The sequence below is a fragment of the Euleptes europaea genome, chromosome 17, assembly GCF_029931775.1.
Source record: "Euleptes europaea isolate rEulEur1 chromosome 17, rEulEur1.hap1, whole genome shotgun sequence".
NCBI lineage: Eukaryota > Metazoa > Chordata > Lepidosauria > Squamata > Sphaerodactylidae > Euleptes > Euleptes europaea.
In genome coordinates, this window is record NC_079328.1 from 34,413,625 (window position 1) to 34,432,807 (window position 19,183).

Below are 19,183 nucleotides of genomic sequence, written 5' to 3' on the forward strand. Positions count from 1 at the left end.
GACTGAGATCTTCAAGTTATTTCTTCATCTTGATGTCAAATTAAAAAAACAAAACTTGGAGGAGCAAGTGGTGCTTTTGAAGCTTTATACCTAGGGTTGCCAACCTCCAGGTGGTATAGAAAAAGCTGAATATGGAGGCAGCACGAGGCTCAAAGGTAAATAAAGAGAAAATGTACAAAAATGCCTATTGCAGAATCAATGTCAAAATTTACTATAATATCAATAGAGCAAACAACAAAGCAAACAGAACATACACTCACAGGTGACTCGTGTACATCCATGCCTGCAAATGCCTCGCAGGGCTTAAAACTGAAAAAAACCCTCAACTTGTTAAAACAGACATGATGGCTCAAAGAACTAGGATTTCTGCCTGTCAAACAAGTCACATCTGTGGATGGCAAATTCACCTACACTTTGAAACATTTCTCCAATTGTGCCTCATCATACGTGGTGTATGCCTTAGTTTGCTAATGTGCCCCCCCCAAAAAATGTACATTGGTTGCACAGTGCGCCAAGTCAGACTCCACATTGTCAAACATCGTTCCAGAATCAGGGCTCAAACTAATGACGCACCAGTAGTCAGTCACTTTGTTAGTCAGGGTCACAGTGATCGGGATCTAAAATTCTTTGTCCTATGGCAGTACCAACCTAAGTCCTTTCAAGCCCAAGACACCAAGAAAATACTTAATTGCCAAGAAAGACACTTCATTTTTCTGTTCAAAACTTTAGCCCCCAGTGGCCTCAACGCAGACTTTGATCTCTCATTTCCTATAAACATTTTATAATTGACCACTGTCTCTTTAAGAGTTTTTCTGTTCACTTCTGAGCTCTTCCAGCTGCATGTATTTTAGGTTTGCCGTTATTTGTGAACATTTTCCTTCCTTAATAAACTTGGAGCCTGAGAGCCAGGTCCTTATAAATGATAGCGAATGTTGTAAAACAAATGCCAGCCAAATAAACCATTTGCTCTCATAAAACCTACATTCCTTCCATTAATGCATGGATTATTATGAGGCTATGCAAATACGCTAAATTAATCATGTTGGCAGGACGCCTCTCACTCCTACCCTCCAACCTACAGCAGAGTTATCTGGGAGAGGAAATGCCACTCAGGAGCCTATCATAAAGCTCTTGTCATCATCCTGTCTGGATTAATGCCCCTGGGGGAGACTGGAAAACTGGAATCTAAAATTATCCATCCATGGGTCTCTAGTTTGTTTGGATTCCAGCCAGATGGTCTGTTTCTGGCAATGCAGTTGCAATGCAATTACGTTACAAGGGTTTGCCTTGGCTGAGTCGGCCTTGAGCTATATGGAAAAGGATTTACAACGAGTGATATGGGTGCCCCCCACCCCCGCCGCTTGATGTGGGATTGGGCTCAACTAAATAAGCAAATCAGAAAATAGCTTGGATTTCCCCCACCAACAGTTCTGAAAATTTAGGGAATCTATCCTATTTGCCATGGAGCCAGAGTGCATTTAATATACCCTTAAAGACAACAAGGAGTGAAGCCCAATCTAGTCAGATCTCAGAAGCTCAGCAGGGTCGGTACTTGGATGGGAAACCACCAAGGAAGGCTCTGCAGGGGAAGGCAACGGTAACCCACCTCTGCTTCTCACTTGCCAAGACAAAAACCCCAATATCAATACAAAAACAGCAATTGATAAATTAACTGGAAAGGGTGGGGGGGAACATACATACAAAACAAGACTTTTTTAAAAAAACAACAACAATAACATAATCATAGATGTATTTAAAAAGTGCATTGAACAGAATCTAGGAATCCATTCCTAACATTGCAATTCTCTTTTTGCAGGTCAAACTGTTTAATGAAAATGAATAAAAGGCTTCCTGCCCAAATGTTGATGGGTAGTGCGTAGGGTTGCCAGGTCCCTCTTCACCACCGTTGGGAGGTTTTGGGGGCACAGCCTGAGGAGGACAGTGTTTAGGGAGGCGAGGGACTTCAATGCCATAGAGTCAAATTACCAAAGTGGCCATTTTCTCCAGGTGAACTGATCTCTGTCGGCTGGAGATCAGTTGTAATAACAGGAGATATCCAGCTATTACCTGGAGGTTGTCAGCCCTCTACATGAGACCCCAGCCACTACCAGTCAGAGTAGACAACACTGACCTTGATGGACCAATGGTTTGATTCAGAAGAAGGCACCTTCATGTGTTCAAATGCTCACCTGACGAAATGCATTACAATCAAGCAGGATTCAATGAATGTTGCTAGTCATTCCCTTGAGGATCTCAGGACGTGGAAGGAACTTGAGCCCAAAGCTAAGGAGGTCTGGGTTTGGTCAATGGCTCTATGGGAAACATGCTAAGAATGCCACTGAAGCCATCCCGAGTTCCGTGCTGGAAGAAAAATAGGATATAAATGCAATCTAGAGGAAAATCAGAATATGTAACCAATGCTAATGCTGTGAAATTGCTAAATTGTATGATAACTGCTACAATGTTACCTAGAGCATGGGTTCTCAACAAGGGGCAATTTTAGGGTTCCGGGTGGGAGAATTGGGACCACTATTCAGCAAAGTGTGATGTCCTGTAGATTATGTACTATCTGTACAATTGTAGGGTTGTTGTTTTTTGTTTGTTTTTGAGTTAGACTATCTTGGGAAGGGGGGACTTATATTCTGAGCAATGGTGAAAGGGGGAATGGAGCAAAAAAGGCTGAGAACCACTGGCCTAGAAACTTCTTGATAGGAACCACTTCTTGACACAGTAAGTGTCAAACTCACTAACACAAGACGTACCAACAATGCCCACTACCTTAAATGGTTCTCAAAAGGAATAATCATGGATGATAGGTCTGTCAATGGCTGCCCTGATGGCTAAATAGAATGTCTGTGTTTAGAGGCAGTGTGCCTCTAAATAGTGGTTGCTGGGGTCCTAGTGACTAAGTGTTGCCTGTAGATCTTCCAAGGACATTTGGTTGGCCATCCCAAAACACAAGATGGTGGACTAGAGCCAACGTAATGTAGTGGTGTAGTGGCTAAGAGCGGTGGTTTGGAGCGGTGGAGTCTGTGCTGGAGAACCGGGTTTGATTCCCCACTCCTCCACATGAGCGACGGAGGCTAATCTGGTGAACTGGATTTGTTTCCCTACTCCTACACACAAAGCCAGCTGGGTGACCTTGGGCTAGTCACACTATCTCAGCCTCACCTACCTCACAGGGCGTCTGTTGTGGAGAGGGGAAGGGAAGGCAATTGTAAGCCAGTTTGATTCTGCCTTAAGTGGTAGAGAAAGTTGGCATATAAAAACCAACTACTACTACTCCCCCCCCCTTCCTCCTCTTCTTCTTCTAGATGGGGTTTGGTCTGCCCCCACAAGTCTCTTTTTGTATTCGTTTGTTTTTTCACAACTTTACATCTTTGAAAGTATAGCTCTTATTATAGTTCTGTAGTTAACACATTGTGAGGTTCTTATGAAATAAAACATAAGGTCAAAACATGGTCAGCAGCAAAGGGCAGAAGAAGTCAGACTCGACTGCCACCTTGAGACCTGAGCTACCTAAGATTGTTGTAATTGTGACTTTAAGTGTAACAGCTGTGCGCCAGATTTGCACTTTAAACAGCCCTTCAGAAGCACTCCTTGATGAAGAATGTCCTGGTTGCTAAACAGTCGGTGTACGATTTTTTTTAAAGTTCTCTAGAATTTATTCTACCCTGTGCCAATTTGCTCACTGCGGTATTAGTTGAGTTGCCCTGAATAAAATATGCTGCATCTGAGAACAAGAGAAAAGGGGACAGAAAGAAAAGAAGACCAAAAGAACAGAGAAGAGTTCTCGGCCGTCACTGTTGTTGGAGCTCCTGGGAATCCTTTGTGTAACTTGGCATGCATGCAGTCGGAAATATACTCAGAAAGAATGGCACGGTGTGAAATTCTAAATATAGCTTGCCTTCGCACTTCTAGCTCAAATGTCGGCCAAAGTGACTCTTCTCTCAAAGTGACACCATATCTCAGTAGACACCATTCATAATATTATGACCACAGAAGTGTTAACCTATGCTGGAAATATAGGGGACGGTGGGAGGAAGGGAGGTGAAGAAGGGCCACAGACGGTGATATATCTTTCCACGTGGGCTGAAAACTGGCTGTCATCTGTATGGCATCTATATACCTAACCCGAAACATTCTGTTAGCTGTCCAGACTGCTGAGTTGATGTCGTGAGAAGAGGGTTGCCAATCTCCAGGGACTGTTTAAAGAGACAGCATGAATGCTCAGTCAATATACCTAATACATTTACTAATATCCATCCATATACAAACTCTCACAAATAAATTGACTCTACATGTATCGTTCATAAATCATCACCACAATTAACATAAGTGCAAAAATTAACATAAGTGCAAAAATCCAATTGTCTCACTATACAGTAAGTCCAAACAGTCTCCAACAGGAAGAAAATTCCATGGACCACAGCAGGTAAGTGTAGAGCACTGCTCATGAAAGAAGTAACACAAATGTGTAACCTAAGGAATCGTGAAGAGTTTGATCTGGGAATTCGTGGAGAACTCATGCCTCCAGGGAGTAGCTGAAAATCTCCTGCTATTACAACTGATCTCCAGCTGACAGAGATCAGTCCCCCTGGAGAAAATGGCTGCTTTGGCAATTGGACACAATGGCATTGAAGTCCCTCCCCTCCCCAAACCCCAAGCTCCTCAGGCTCCGCCCCAAAAACCTCCCATTGGTGGGAAAGAAGGATCTGGCAACCCTACTTGAGAAGGCTCACAACTAATCCAATTGCTATGAGGGAAATGCAAGGTCAGTTTAACTGGGATCAAGCTAATAGGTGGCCCAGGAAAAAAAAGAGGAGATGGATATTCTTGGCAGGAAGAAAGAAACAGAAGCGTGGGAAACTGAGTGGAAAGAGGGCACAGAAACAAGAGTGAAGAAAGGAGGGGATATTTGGCAGCACACTGAGAAGTGAGAATACGACTGAAAGATAGGGGTGTGCTCCAGCAACAACAAAAATTGTTATAATTTTGGATCTGTGATTGGGAGGAGAGGTATTGTAATTACTGATTTTCATGTAGGACATTACTGGTTTTGGAATCAAATTTGGAATCAAATTTGGGGGATCCAGAGTTTGGGAAATCCCTGGAGATTTTGGGGGTGGAGCCTGAGGAGGGTGGGGTTTGGGGAGGGGACAACTTCAATGGAGTATAATGCCATAGAGTGCACATTCCAAAGCAGCCACTTTCTCCATGGGAACTGATGTCTGTCACCTGGAGACCAGTTGCAATAGTGGGAGATTGCCAGCCACCACCTGGAATCAACACCTCTGCACTAATATCAAGGATAAGGAAAGTAGTGCAGGAATCTTAGGCTATAATTACTACAACACAAATGAGTGAAACATCAAAGTGTAATCAATGCATACAATAGTGGAAAGGGACAAACATACAACTATATACAATGGTATTTCAATAGTCCACAAAGGTATGTATAAATGTGTTTTTTTCAATAGTCCATAAGGGTACATAGATCCAAGAAGATTCCAATAGCTGGTCACAAGAACTCAGCAGATGTGTAAAAGACTATTATGAAAGGAAGACGATCGTTTCATTCTTCATCAGTTCCATTCAATTCACGCAGTTCAAAAGGTATACACAAGGTTCAAAAATTCATTTCTTCCCCTTAGGGATAAATCTTATAACTATATCCATTGGCAAATGTAATAGTCCATAGATTTTAAGTCATATGGACTATTAAGTCATATGGACTATCTTCTTGGATCTATGTACCCTTATGGACTATTGAAAAAAACACATTTATACATACCTTTGTGGACTATTGAAATACCATTGTATATAGTTGTATGTTTGTCCCTTTCCACTATTGTATGCATTGATTACACTTTGATGTTTCACTCATTTGTGTTGTAGTAATTATAGCCTAAGATTCCTGCACCACCTGGAGGTTGGCAACCCTGATTAAGGCCCAAGGACTTATTAAAGGTAAACCTGAATTTCACATACTGATTTTAACCCTTCAGTGTTTAAAATAAATGGGTTAGATCCAACCAGCTTTTCTACTGGTGAAAAAAGAAGGGAGGGTCCTTCTGACCATCAAAAAGCTTATGGGACCTTCATGGGGATGAAGGTGGTAGTATGGAGGGAAACTGGGCAAGACTGAGTAAACAAACTGGCTGGATCCAATCCATTGTCTCTTGATTATTTACGGCTTTCGAATCAATCAATGTCATGTTATAGAGAATTCAGTGGTAACTTCCTTCAAATATTGCTTTGCATTATTCTTAAATTGGCAGTCCAACTCTAAATGTATCTACTTGGAGGTCCCACTGTGGTCAATCCTTTAAGATTGCAGGCATAGGGACTGATCAGGAAATGCTGAACATAACACCAGCTTTGCCAGCTACAATGGGGTATGTATAGGGTTGCCAGGTCCCTTTTCGCCACCGGCAGGAGGTCTTTGGGACGGAGCCTGAGGAGGGCTGGGTTTGGGGAGGGAAGGGGCTTCAATGTCATAGAGACCAATTGCCAAAGCGGCCATTTTCTCCAGGTGAACTGGTCTCTATCTGCTGGAGATCAGTTGTAATAGCAGATCTCCAGCCAGTCCCTGGTGGTCATTCAAACAGAGACAGTCACTATGGCAAAAACATAAATATTGGTATAGTGCTTTTAAGAGCACAAATTTAAACTAAAGCCACTTAACAAAAAACACTTTGTTACCTCACAGGTGCAAGTAGCAAAGAGCTCTATTGATTGGGCTATAGATGGGGTTGCCAACCTCCAGGTGCTATGAGTACTTAGGCTGTAATGAAAGGTTTTTCAAACACTGATAGCAAACTTATAGTACAAACATGAGTACTAGTATAGTGCTTTTAAGAATTTATATTTGAACATGACCCATTTAACAAAAACTGCTTTGTTAATTCATAGGTACAAATAATAAAGAGCTCTGATAATAGTCTCAGGTCACAAGGGAAGTCAGCACCAAAATTGTATAACAAAATATAAAGAGCAAATTAATTTGTTTTACCAAACATAAAAGTTCATAGAGATTTAAACCAAGACAGGCATCCAGTATTGGTCCTGTTTCATGGAAAATTTCCTCAGTTGGTAAGTAGAATAAAGTAATTAATCATAAGTGATATTTCTTCTTCTTTGTCTTTGATTTTCTAGGTGCGGTTGCTGTAAGCTGTTTATGTTGCTCCAGCTGGCTGTGCTTGTAGCTTCACTAAATTTGTTGAAAAATGTTTTATATGGTGTAATAATTGAATATAAATTATATGCAATATTATTTTATACATTCTAATATAAGGTAAGACATGCAAGCAATTAGCAGAAAAAAAATTACATTGAAACTTACCCATACATAGTAGTTTAAGATTCATGATCACAACAGGCACTGTTCAGTTACAACATGTTGGATACAGAGTTACAATTGAGCAAAACTTATATGGGTGAAAAGGGAGTGTTGTTACAGGTTGTTACAGAAAGGCAGAGTAATCACATGTGGCATTCATGCCATTTGGTGTAACCGTATCAAACAGTGTTATGAAATGCGCCTCCTGCTGGCACAAAATTCTGTCAACATTTTCTTTAACAAATGTGCCAATGATATTTCCATAATGCAAAAAATCTCAAATCAGTGTCCTGGTGTTTATGCTGCAGGAAATGGGAAAAGACAGGTGCTTGTACCACTTGATTTCTTATGCGAGAACTGTGTTCCCCTATCCTCAATTTAAGGGGGTGATTTGGTTTGCCTGTATAAATCAATTGGCAAGGACAAAGTAATGCATAAATAATATTTTCTGAAGAACAATTTGTGAAAGATCTGAGTTCAAATTTAAATTCAGTTTTTATGCATGTGAAACTTTTAACTGGTAGTGCATAAGCACACATGCTGCATGTGCCACATCGAAAGTGCCCCCTAATTCCAGTATTTATGGTAGGGGTTAATCTATCAGAGTGCACCAGCTTGTCTTTCAAAGAAGTGGTACGTCTAAGACCCAGAAGGGGGGGTACGGAACATCCTGGTATTGAAGAAATAATGTGCCAATGCTTATAGATTATTCGTTTAATGTCCCCTACTAATGGTGTATATTGGAAAGAAGACACCAATGAGTCTTTAGTTTTAGTGGTGCGAGAAAATAAACATGTACGTGGTGGTCGGCAACCCTAGCTACGTACTTGAATGCTTAAAAACCAATTCTGGCCTTAGTGTGTGTCTTTGGAAATGGGTAATTGCTTAAATTAATCAAGCTCAGGGGAGATCTTCGGTTTCTTCCCCCTCCCCCATTTTTTTTAAATGGCACTGCAGGTATTTTTGCTCATTAAACTGTTTGCCACTTACCTGCAGGAACTCACGTCTCACTTAGGAATAAAAATTCCCTGACCTTGAAGTGCTTTCAGCTGCAACCTCTGCAGAAAGTAGTTTTAGATGTCAGAGAAGAAGAAAATTAAGAAGAAAAAGAAACAGGCTCTTTGATCATGTATCAATTAAAGAGTTATCCTGCTGCAAAATACCTCTGGTGAACCCCCACACCCCCCTGTATGCCATCTCCTATCCTGCCATTGAGGGTAATTGACATCCATGAAACCACAGGCACTGACTATGTTATGAATACAATATTACAATTAAGGGTTGGACACAACTATTTTTTCTGCTGTTGAAAAGAGAAGGAAAGGTCCCCGTTGACCATCCCAAAAGGTTATGCCAGAGATTATGGGACCTATGTGTAAAAAAGCCTTGTAGGTCAAGGGGAGGGGAACCATGTGAGCTTCAGGGAAAAAGCTGTCCAGATCTAACCTTACATACATTGAGTTGGAGCCAATCTTCTTTTTCACTCAATCTTCTCATATATCCGTTTTTCCCTTTTCTTTTGTTAAAAAAAATGTTTGCGCTGCTTCTGCAAGGAACCTGTGCAAGAGAGACTACACAAGAAAAAATATAACACATAAAAGTGACTGATTAAAAACAGATTTTAAAAAGCAGTTAGAGAATAAGAACATATAATTGAGCTACTAACCGTGCACTCCTAAGGAGAGTTACTCCAGTCTAAGCCTGTTCATTTCAATGGGCTTAGACTGGAGTAACTCTCTTTAGGAATGCACTGTTAAAATAACAGCCTTCAAGCTAAAAACACAGTATAAAATGGTGTTAAAAGATCCACCCCTTAATTACAAGCCTGGGTGAACAGAAATGTTTTTGCTTTGCACCTAAAAGAGCTACATAGGTGCTAGGTGAGCCTCAAGGGAGGTGCCACTACTGGGAAAGCCCTGTCTCTGGTTGCTACCCACCTCACCACAAGGGGTATGAACATCTTGGTTTCTTCTCTATAAAGAACCCTTCATACTAGTCATGATGCATGCCTATTCTCTTCAGGATCAGAGGAGCATAACTATTATCTTAGGTGCTGTGGAGCACAGGTAGGACAATGCTGCTGCAGTCGTCTTGTTTGGGGGCTTCCTAGAGGCACCTGGTTGGCCACTGTGTGAACCGACTGCTGGACTTGATGGGCCTTGGTCTGATCCAGCAGGGCTTTTCTTATGTTCTTAATGCTGTATTTTACATGTTATGTAGATAAAGAATGGCGATTTTCAAAGACTGAAGTTTAACAAACTGTTTTTGACTTGGGTCCATGTATGTATGTAAAAACTGTTGTATGTAAAAACAGTTTTTAACATAATGCAACAAGCACAGATTGTTAGTAAAACCTCTCTGTGTCAACCTTCCAGTTAAATTTTAGATGCTACAAATATTAAATATGCTTAGAGAAATAGACAGATCTCGGGGTTATTTAATCTGTATACTCTGGTGTATTGATGAATATGCTTATACTGATTTATGAATGTGGGTTTTTCCCTCCCCCAAACTTGCAAACTGTAGAATTACAGTGACACATGAAATGTATCCCAAAGCAAATTAAAGCACTTAGAAAAATAATAAAATACAAAAGAAGTGAGTAATTATCATCTGATTATAATTGAATGCATTAGACATCTCGGTATCCTTCCAAATGTTTTAATGAATTAATTAAATCAGTCATTGGTGTTTCTGTGAGAAGCTTGCTATGATTCTATGGTTTTTATAAGAAAATGAGCCCTTGACTTGAGTTTTGTTTTGTTTTTTTTGGTCTATATTTGGGATGTTAAAGAACACAGCATATTCTTGGAGAAAACAATTTCATTTTTAAACAGCTATTTCGATTTAGCCAATGGCTTGAAAACTGAGGTTCATGTCCATTACTAAAGAAAAGCTTGCTGGATTGGTTTGAAGGACCAGGAAGAGGAGGAGGAGAGTTGGTTTTATACCCCCACTTTTCTCTACTTCACCTACTTCACACCTTGTGAAGTAGGTGAGGCTGAGAGAGTTTTGAGAGAACTGTGACTAGCCCAAGGTCACCCAGCAGGCTTCATGGGTAGGAGTGGGGAAACCAACCCGGTTCACCAGATTAGAGTATGTTTCCCCACCCCTACACTTGAAGACTGTTGGGCGACCTAGGGCTAGACTCCGCTTTCTTAGAGCTCTCTCAGCCCCACCTACCTCACAGGGTGTCTTTTGTGGGGAGGGGAAGGGAAGGTGATTGTAAGCCAGTTTGAGTCTCCCTTAAGTGGTAGAGAAAGTCGGCATATAAAAACGAACTCTTCTTCTCCTTCTCCCCAAATAATTTTCCTAGCAGCTCAAGCAAGATTGCCCCTTACCTCTACTGCTTTTCATCAACCCCTCAGTTTGGAATTGTTTGGAATTTCTTGCCCTTGCCATTTAGACCCCCTTCAATGCCATAGAGTCCAATTGCCAAAGTGGCCATTTTCTTCAGGGGAACTGGTCTTTTAGCTGGAGATCAGTTGTAATAGCAGGAGATCTCCAGCCACCACCTGGAGGCTGGCAACCCTAGCTGACTGGTGAGGAACAAGCTCTGGTTGATTCCCTTCAGAATATTTTCATATAATTGTGTGTGGGGGGGAAACCAAGCCTGAACTCTCCTGTATCCTTGCTAGTACTCAACAACAGGTGGATCAGCAAGGATTTTGGCTGCAGTCCAAAAAGCCCTTTTATTCCATAGTAACCCTGCTCTTCAGTGGAAGGGCTGTGTCATAAATAGATTGTGGCATGCAGCCTTTGGCTGCAACCATCACCTACCTTATTAAGATTTCCAAATATGCTTCCTTGTGACAACTACTACATTACCATCAATCATTCTCAAGTTGGATTGTCGAAGGAACAGAACGGCATGCATTTTGCATAGAGCTGTCCTTTCTTTCTTTCTTTCTTTCTTTCTTTCTTTCTTTCTTTCTTTCTTTCTTTCTTTCTTTCTTTCTTTCTTTCTTTCTTTCTTTCTTGTTGATGTTGGCTGATTCAAATAGATTCATTCATATTTCCCCCCCAGCCATTAGTGCAATTAGTGTCCTTTGAATGCATCATCAAGGGAAGTTGACATAATCACCGTCCAAAGAGCCCAATAGTGCAAGAATCTCACACACGTTTAACAGAGATGTGCTTTGAATAGCAGGGAGGGAAACGAGGCAAAGAAAGAGTTCATTATCTCTCGAGGGAGAGCTGAGATGCTATGTGACTTTTCAGTTTGCTTAGTCACTTGGGAACAGACAAAGGATGATACAGTGTTGCAAAAACTGCTCCGTCCTCCACTTTTTGGGAGTGTAATTAGAAGATCGGGATAAAGGCAGCAGACCGCTAAAAAGATCCCCTGGGGTCGGATTGCATAGCTCCATTCAGTTTTAACTCCCTCCAGTTTTTCAGCAAAATGTTATGAGTACAGATATGTAGCTTGGGGTGTTAGAGCGAAGGCCTGTGGCTCAGTGGTAGACTATCTGTGTGTACACAAGGTCCCTGGTTCTATCCCGGGCATCTTCAGGGGAAAAGGTACCTGGCAGTGCTGGGAAAGTCCTTGCTCTGCTGATAGGGTTGCCAACCTCCAGGTGGTGGCTGGAGATGTCCCGCTATTACGACTGATCTCCAGGTGACAGCGATCAGTTCCCTTGGAGAAAATGGCTGTTTCTGCCATTGGACTCGATGGCATTGAAGTCCCTTCCCTCTCCAAACCCCACCCTCCTCATGTTCCACCCCTGAAAATCTCCAGCTAATTCTCAACCCAGAGCTGGCAAGCCTATCTGCTGGAGACCCTGAAGATCTGCTGCCAGCTAGCGTGGAACACACATGTAGATTCCCCAAGGGTTTGACTCAGTGTAAAACATATGAATGTGTTATTGAGGAAAGGTAGTAAGTCAGCATTAGAAATTGAAAACTGCATAGCTTAGTGGGCAAAGCACAAGTTTCGTATATAGACAGTCACAGCACATACTGTTAAAAGATCCCAGCCAACACCTTCTGGGGAAACACCTTTCTCTTCCCAAATCCCTGGAGGGCTGCCATCAGTTGAATCTAGAGAATACTGAGTTAAATGGATCAATGGTGTGAACTGGTATAAGGCAGCTTTACGTGTTGTGTATGAAGGAAGCACTTTGCTTCAGTACATGTACTGAGATGTTAACAAAACCTCTAGAATTCTACTACCGGTCTCCTATTTTACTACTTCTTATTTTTTATTTAGCTGGCTTTGTTCTCTCATTTTAAACTTGAGCTGCCTCAAGCAGTTCTGGAGAAACAATGTGCACATTTTCAGAATAAATAATCCCTAGCTTTTGAAGTATGGTTATTAGGATTAGTAGTAATAATAGCAATATGCATTGAAGTGATTCCATAAGAAATATACATAATATTGATGGGGCTTGCGAAGGGAGAAATGTGTACACGTTCTTTGAGCTCAGAAAGGAGTGATTTGCTGCGAGCTTTTTGGTAGCGTCTAGTTGGCCACTGTGGGAAACAGGGCATTGCACTGGATGGACCTTTATCTGGTCTAGCGGAATTCTTATGATGTTTTGTGGCAGCATCTACATTCAGAGATCAAAGTGTTAACAAACTGTTTACCATGTGGATTGGTCTGATTTCATGTAGCATTCAAGGATATGAGATTTTGGCATTTTGAAGCTTTAACCTTTTTTTTTCTTGTATCCTCTTCTTTAAAAAATGAAAACATTTCTGCAAATGCTTCTTCAGGTTTGCAGAAAAGTCTCCCTTGTCCGTCCTTGGCCCCATTATGTGGATGTTTTGATCCACATGAGGCCATTATGTGGATGTTTTGATCCACATGAGGCCATGTTCAGAATTAGCTATATAGATGGTTTATTCATGACACTATCATTTCATATATGCTACTTGAGAAGCTTTAGCATTTGAAGTGGCCCTAAGTAGCATTTGTGTACCTATTGCTTTACAAATCAAGTCCTTACACAAGTTCTCTGTGCCGCTGTGTGTGTGTTGTTGTTGTTGTTGTTTTTAACATGAGTGTGCTTTACTGATTGTCAAAGACATATCTTTACACAGCACACAGAACTGCACACAGCAATTCTTGAAAATCAACCCGTCAATCATGCACCACCTGACAGCCATCTTCGAGCACTGAAGAGTGCTGGCAATCAGTAACTTTCTCAAAGTAAATTTTGGAAGTGATGTGATGACTCAAAAAAAATTGACTCATGGAATGATGACACAGAATATCAGGGAGGTGTGTGCTGGATGAAGCAAATTGTACCCTCTCCATTTTTAATTTGGACTAAAATGAATTTCAACCAAATCATCGGCATCAATTTACTCCATGCTTAGGTCCACTCTCCAGAAATTGCAAATTGTCAAATTTTAGATCAAATTATACTAACAGAAACCAAACGACATGCACAATAAAATAGGGACTGTCTTTCAAGCCATGCACAGTGCAGTCGAAGGCTTCTATTGCCATGTTTAAAAACTCAGCAGGCCGTTAGAGAAAGTAATCAAGGAAAGGTGGCTTTGGAGAAAAGGATTTTAAAAAAACACTCTAATTAAAAAACAAATCCCTGTTACACTTTTGCTTCAATTACTTCACTCTTCTCTCGAACCACTGGATCAATGTTGCAGTACTACCTCCGCCATGACATGGTTTCTCTTATGAAAAGGAAATGTTTTTTCTTTATTTGCTCTTAATGCTTCCAAGTTGATCTGCATAAATCGCCTAGGAAAAGGGTGGGAAGAGGGAGATGGCATAACTCAATGATAAAGCACCTGCCTTAAATGTAAATGTTCCCTGTCTCAATCCCCAGCATGAAGGGCATGCACCTCAAAATCCCTGAACTGAAAATATATGCCAAAATCAGTATTTTGGGTAGTTACCATGATTTCTTGCATGGTAAACACAAATCTGGGATTCTTAGGCATTAAGATCCCCACACACCTGTTTCAGTTCTCTGCTTCTCGCTGTCTGGTTAGTACATTTGTTTGTCTTGTGTAGTAATGCTGCATATTTTTTGGTATGCAATCTTGTTTATATACAATGTATGCCATTGATACATAATGTCTAGTGCTGATTTTTCGACTCACAGATCACGTTGGACCGTGCCTGCATTTTATGAGAAAGGAAACAGAAAAGAAAATGTTAGGGAAATAAAGAATCATGGGTCTTCTTCATGTAAGGGAGAAGCAATATTGATATGGGCACATTAATGTTGAAATACCAATGAGAACTTCAGAATCATCCCTTGTAACAGGGCTGGAAATTCTTTCCCCTAAAACCGGGGAAAGCTAATGACAGCTGCTTAGACAGTTCTGGTCTCAACGGACCAATGCTCTGATGCAGCATAAGCAGTTTCCGATGTTCAACTGCAATGTAATTATCTGATGAATGTCTGAAAATACACCTGGTCAAACAGAGAGGTGTGGAAAGAGTTTAGTAATTTGCTTGAATTCATATGGAGTAGAGCCTTGTCTCAATGATAGAATGCTGCATGTTAAAGGTCCTAGTCAGGGGCAGATTGGCAATTAAAGTCACTGGGGAAAGTCCTGGTGGCCCGATGGTCTGTGAGACCATCTCCACTCCACAGTGTCCCAGTTTGAACAACTGTTTTGTGGGAGCTAGCATCCCCTGCTCTGCCCAAAGCGAGGAGGGTGGGAGCTACAGTGGGCTGGTGGCCCCCATCCTACACAATGCGGGTGGAGGGGAAGGGGCTCAGAGGTAGAGCTTCTGCTTGGCATGCAGACGGCCCCGGCTCAATCCCCGGCATCTCCAGTTAAAGGGACTAGGCAAGTAGGTGATGTGAAGGACCTCTGCCTGAGACCCTGGAGAGCCGCTGCTGGTCTGAGTAGACAATACTGACTTTAATGGACCAAGGGTCTGATTCAGTATAAGGCAGCTTCATGTGTTCATATGCGTTCATGTAGGCACAAGCTAGTCAGCAGCTGTGGCAAGTCTGTTCCTTCCCTCCCTCTCTTTGTAGGAGGGGCAGGGCCCTTTCTAGGGCCATTTTGCCCCCCTCCTTCCACCCCAGTCCTGGACTCAATCCCTTGCATCTTCACTCAAAGGATTTCAAGTAGCAGTTGCTGGGAGTAGGTTTGCCAGTTCCAGGTTGGAAATTCCTGGAGATTTGAGGGGGGGGGGGACCCGGGGAAGGCAGAGAATTTTGCAGGGATGTAATGCAATACAGTCCACCCTCCAAAGCTGCCATTTTCTCCAGGAGAACTGATCTCTGCAGACTGGAGATCTGTTGTAATTCTGCGAGAACTCCAAGCCTTACCAGAAGATTGGCAACCCTAGCTGGGAAAGACCTTTCTTTGCCTGAGCTCCTGGAGAGCAGCTGCCAGTCAGAGTAGACAATTCTATGCTAGATGGACCGATGACAGTCTTGCTTGGTGTAAGGCAGCCGCATATGTTCTTTCAGCATCTATCCTGATGTTTCCAAGTGAGCCTTCTGGGAACCTGGAAGTCTTCATCCCGGCTCACGTCTAAATTACTGTTTTAATATCAGTATGCAAAACTTTCAGCAGCTACCAGAGTCAGAGCGCCTTATTAGACTGCAAAGAGTCTGAGTTTTAATTAGCATTTCCTCTGGTGAACTAAACCCACTGAGATTACTACACTTAGTAAAATTTAATTAACTTGACAAAAGATCCTAATTGTTTTCTTGCCACTGGTCCTTTTGTGAGACTAAAAATAATATGTTCCCAATTAGGCGGCTCCAAGCGGTCTCCTTCCCGCCCCCCCTTTAGTTGCCCTACATTAAAAAAAGTTAACATGCTCTTCCAACACAAAGGGGGTTGCATTTGTTGTCTCAAATAAGGTGATTCTTCAGCCCATGACAATGTGCTAGTGATAAAGGCTTAGCTAGCCATTCAAAAAAAGCCTCTCCCTCAACAAATAATTTTGGAGCCTTCTCGCTGGAATTTATAAGGTGAGACTTCTGCATCGTATTGATTTTTTTTTTTTTTTGCAGGTGCACAGCATAATTAAAGAGAGAGAAGCTGTATTCAAGGTTTATTTGTGATAAGAACTAATCTGGTTTATTTTCAGCCTCATGAACTCCATTCCCTTTCCTCTTCTCCTCATGCGTGACGCCGAGATTGACGATATCCCAGATTGTTGGTCGGGGTTTGCATGCCAAAATTACCAAGCTGAAAATATACCTAAAAAATAACTTTCCCCTTTTGTTCTCTATATTTACAGAATGAAAAACAGAATTACGATACTTTCCGGCATTATGAAAACAAAATACTAAAATACTACTATTACTACTAAAATGATGATGATGATGATGATGATGATGATGATGACGACAATGAAGAAGAGTTGGTTTTTATATACCAACTTTCTCTACCACTTAAGGGAGACTCAAACCGGCTTACAATCACCTTTCCTTCCCCTCCCCACAACAGACACCCTGTAAGGTAGGTGGGGCTGAGAGAGCTGTGACTAGCCCAAGGTCACCCAGCTGGCTTCATGTGTAGGAGTGGGGAAACAAATCCAGTTCACCAGATTAGCCTCCGCCGCTTATGTGGAGGAGTGGGGAATCAAACCCGGTTCTCCAGATCAGAATCCACCGCTCCAAACCACTGCTCTTAACCACTATACCATGCTGGCTCTCCAGCCAGCAGAATAGGGGAAGTGGAATAGGGGAATTTTCAGGGGTTTGGAGCAGGTGTTTTTAGAGTGAATGGCACCAAATTTGCAGGGTACCAAGTCCATTATTTCCTCTAAAGACCCTCCCCCAAGTTTGAAGGGAATTGGGCAAAGGTCACAGACTCTGCTATCAAGGTCTTTTTTGTTTCCTGTGGGAGGGATAGGGGATCTTTGTGGAGGTATGGAACAGTGTTTGTACAGCAAATAATACCTGGAAACATACCGTATTTCCCCATAGCAAACAAGGGTCCAAAAGTCTGAACCCCCCCCCCCAAAAACAACAACCAAAAAACCCTGAACTGGAATAGGAATATTTGAAAATTCAGTATCATGATATTGGTGTCCCCCACTACTCTGCATCTGGATGTTACCCCCCTCAAATGCTCACCCCCTAAGTGTTGCTGATGCAGCTTCAGGTGCTCAAAAAAACCTGGGGTCTGCCCTAAAAACTGGGATTCTAATCCAAGATGAAACCATCATTCAAAGTTCTGGTTACAGGAAAAGAAACAAAGCTCAGTTTGAAGTGGTTGCAGGTAGCCTCATTGGTCCAAAATAAATTCCAACTTAAAAAAAAAACCCTGCAAAATTCTTTGTTAGAACCAATCAAAATGATACAACACAGTGGGCAAGCTTCTGAGTTCTCCAGAATTCTTCATGAAAGTAGATGTTAAACACATAGAAATGTGCTTTTCTTCTTCCCATCCTCATTTAAAAAAAAAAAAAATCCACCCTGATGAAAAATTCAGTACCCAGAGTCAAACATCCCAACACACAGGCTTAACTGAACATTTGACTTTCAGCTCTGCATTCAAGGGGAGGGTGAAATGTGGAGGGAACATGACGCTTGATTAGATGGACCATTGGTCCTTTGTATGTTCTTAAAGTGGATGGGGCCCTCTTTCGGATGCACACCTTAACGTGGTGAGGGGGGTTGTGTGTGTCAGGGAAGCTGAGAGCAATACTGTAAGGGGTCTAGACTCTATCAAGAGAATAAACTCCTAGCAGAGTCACTCAAGACGGAATAGTCTCAGCCGAGACACCAGACGAAGATGCATCCACCGCCTCCTTAAGGGATCAACGGCCACATCCGCAGAAGAGAACAGGCAGTTCCAAAGCTGATGGGGGCAGAGGAATCCTTGAAGGTTAGCTACTGGAGCAAGGCTGTCAAAGATAAAACATTTTGGAGGACATGGATTCATAGGGTCGCCATGAGTCGGGAGCGACTTGATGGCACTTAACACACACACAAAATGGATGGGCATCGTCAAATTGCCTGTCATCTGATGCACGTTCAGATGAGAATTGAAAAGTACATTTAATTTTTTTCCTGTCTACATTTTGGATGGGAAGAAGCATGAGGTTGCACATAAAATGTACATCCTGTTGAATATAGCGCAATGCAGATTGATGTCATTTTGCATGGAGACTCACATTGAGAGCCAGCATGGTATAGTAGTTAAGAGTGGCAGACTGTAATCTGGAGAACCGGGTTTGATTCCCCACTGCTCCACATGAAACCCGCTGGGTGACCTTGGGCTAGTCACATCTCTCAGAACTCTTTCAGCCCTACCTGTCTCACAAGGTGTCTGTCGTGGGGAGGAGAAGATGATTATAAGCTGCTTTGAGACTCCTTAAAGGTAGAGAAAAGTGGAGTATAAAAACCAACTTTTCTTTTTTCTCCTCCTCCTCCTCCTCTTTCTTCTATTTTCAGTCACTCACATCTCTTGACTCACACACAGAAATGTTCTGTTCTCCCATGTCTCCAAGCACTTGCTTTGGATTGGCACATTTACATTATAATTCATTCATATGCTGCATCCTCCCAATGAAATCAAGTCTAAAATGTAGCGTGTCTGTGTTTAAAAAAAAAAAATTCACCCAAGTGCATTAAAGTAGTTACTCAACTTGGATTAGAAACTTATAGAGTGTGCATTTCCCTTATAGGAAATAGATGGGCCTTCCACAAAATTACAGGGATCAATACCTTAAAGGTCAGTGAAATGGCTGATGTGTTCAAATCTTGGTATATTGTCTGTCGCTGACTAATGAAAAGCGACTGGAATCATTTGTCACATAGATGATGATGGTAATCACAGTTTCTGAATGTAGAGCATAGTTCTAGAAATGCATAGCATGACTATTGTTCTGTGTAAAAGGTAAGGACAACCCTATCCTGTTCCTAATCCTTACAATTTAACTTT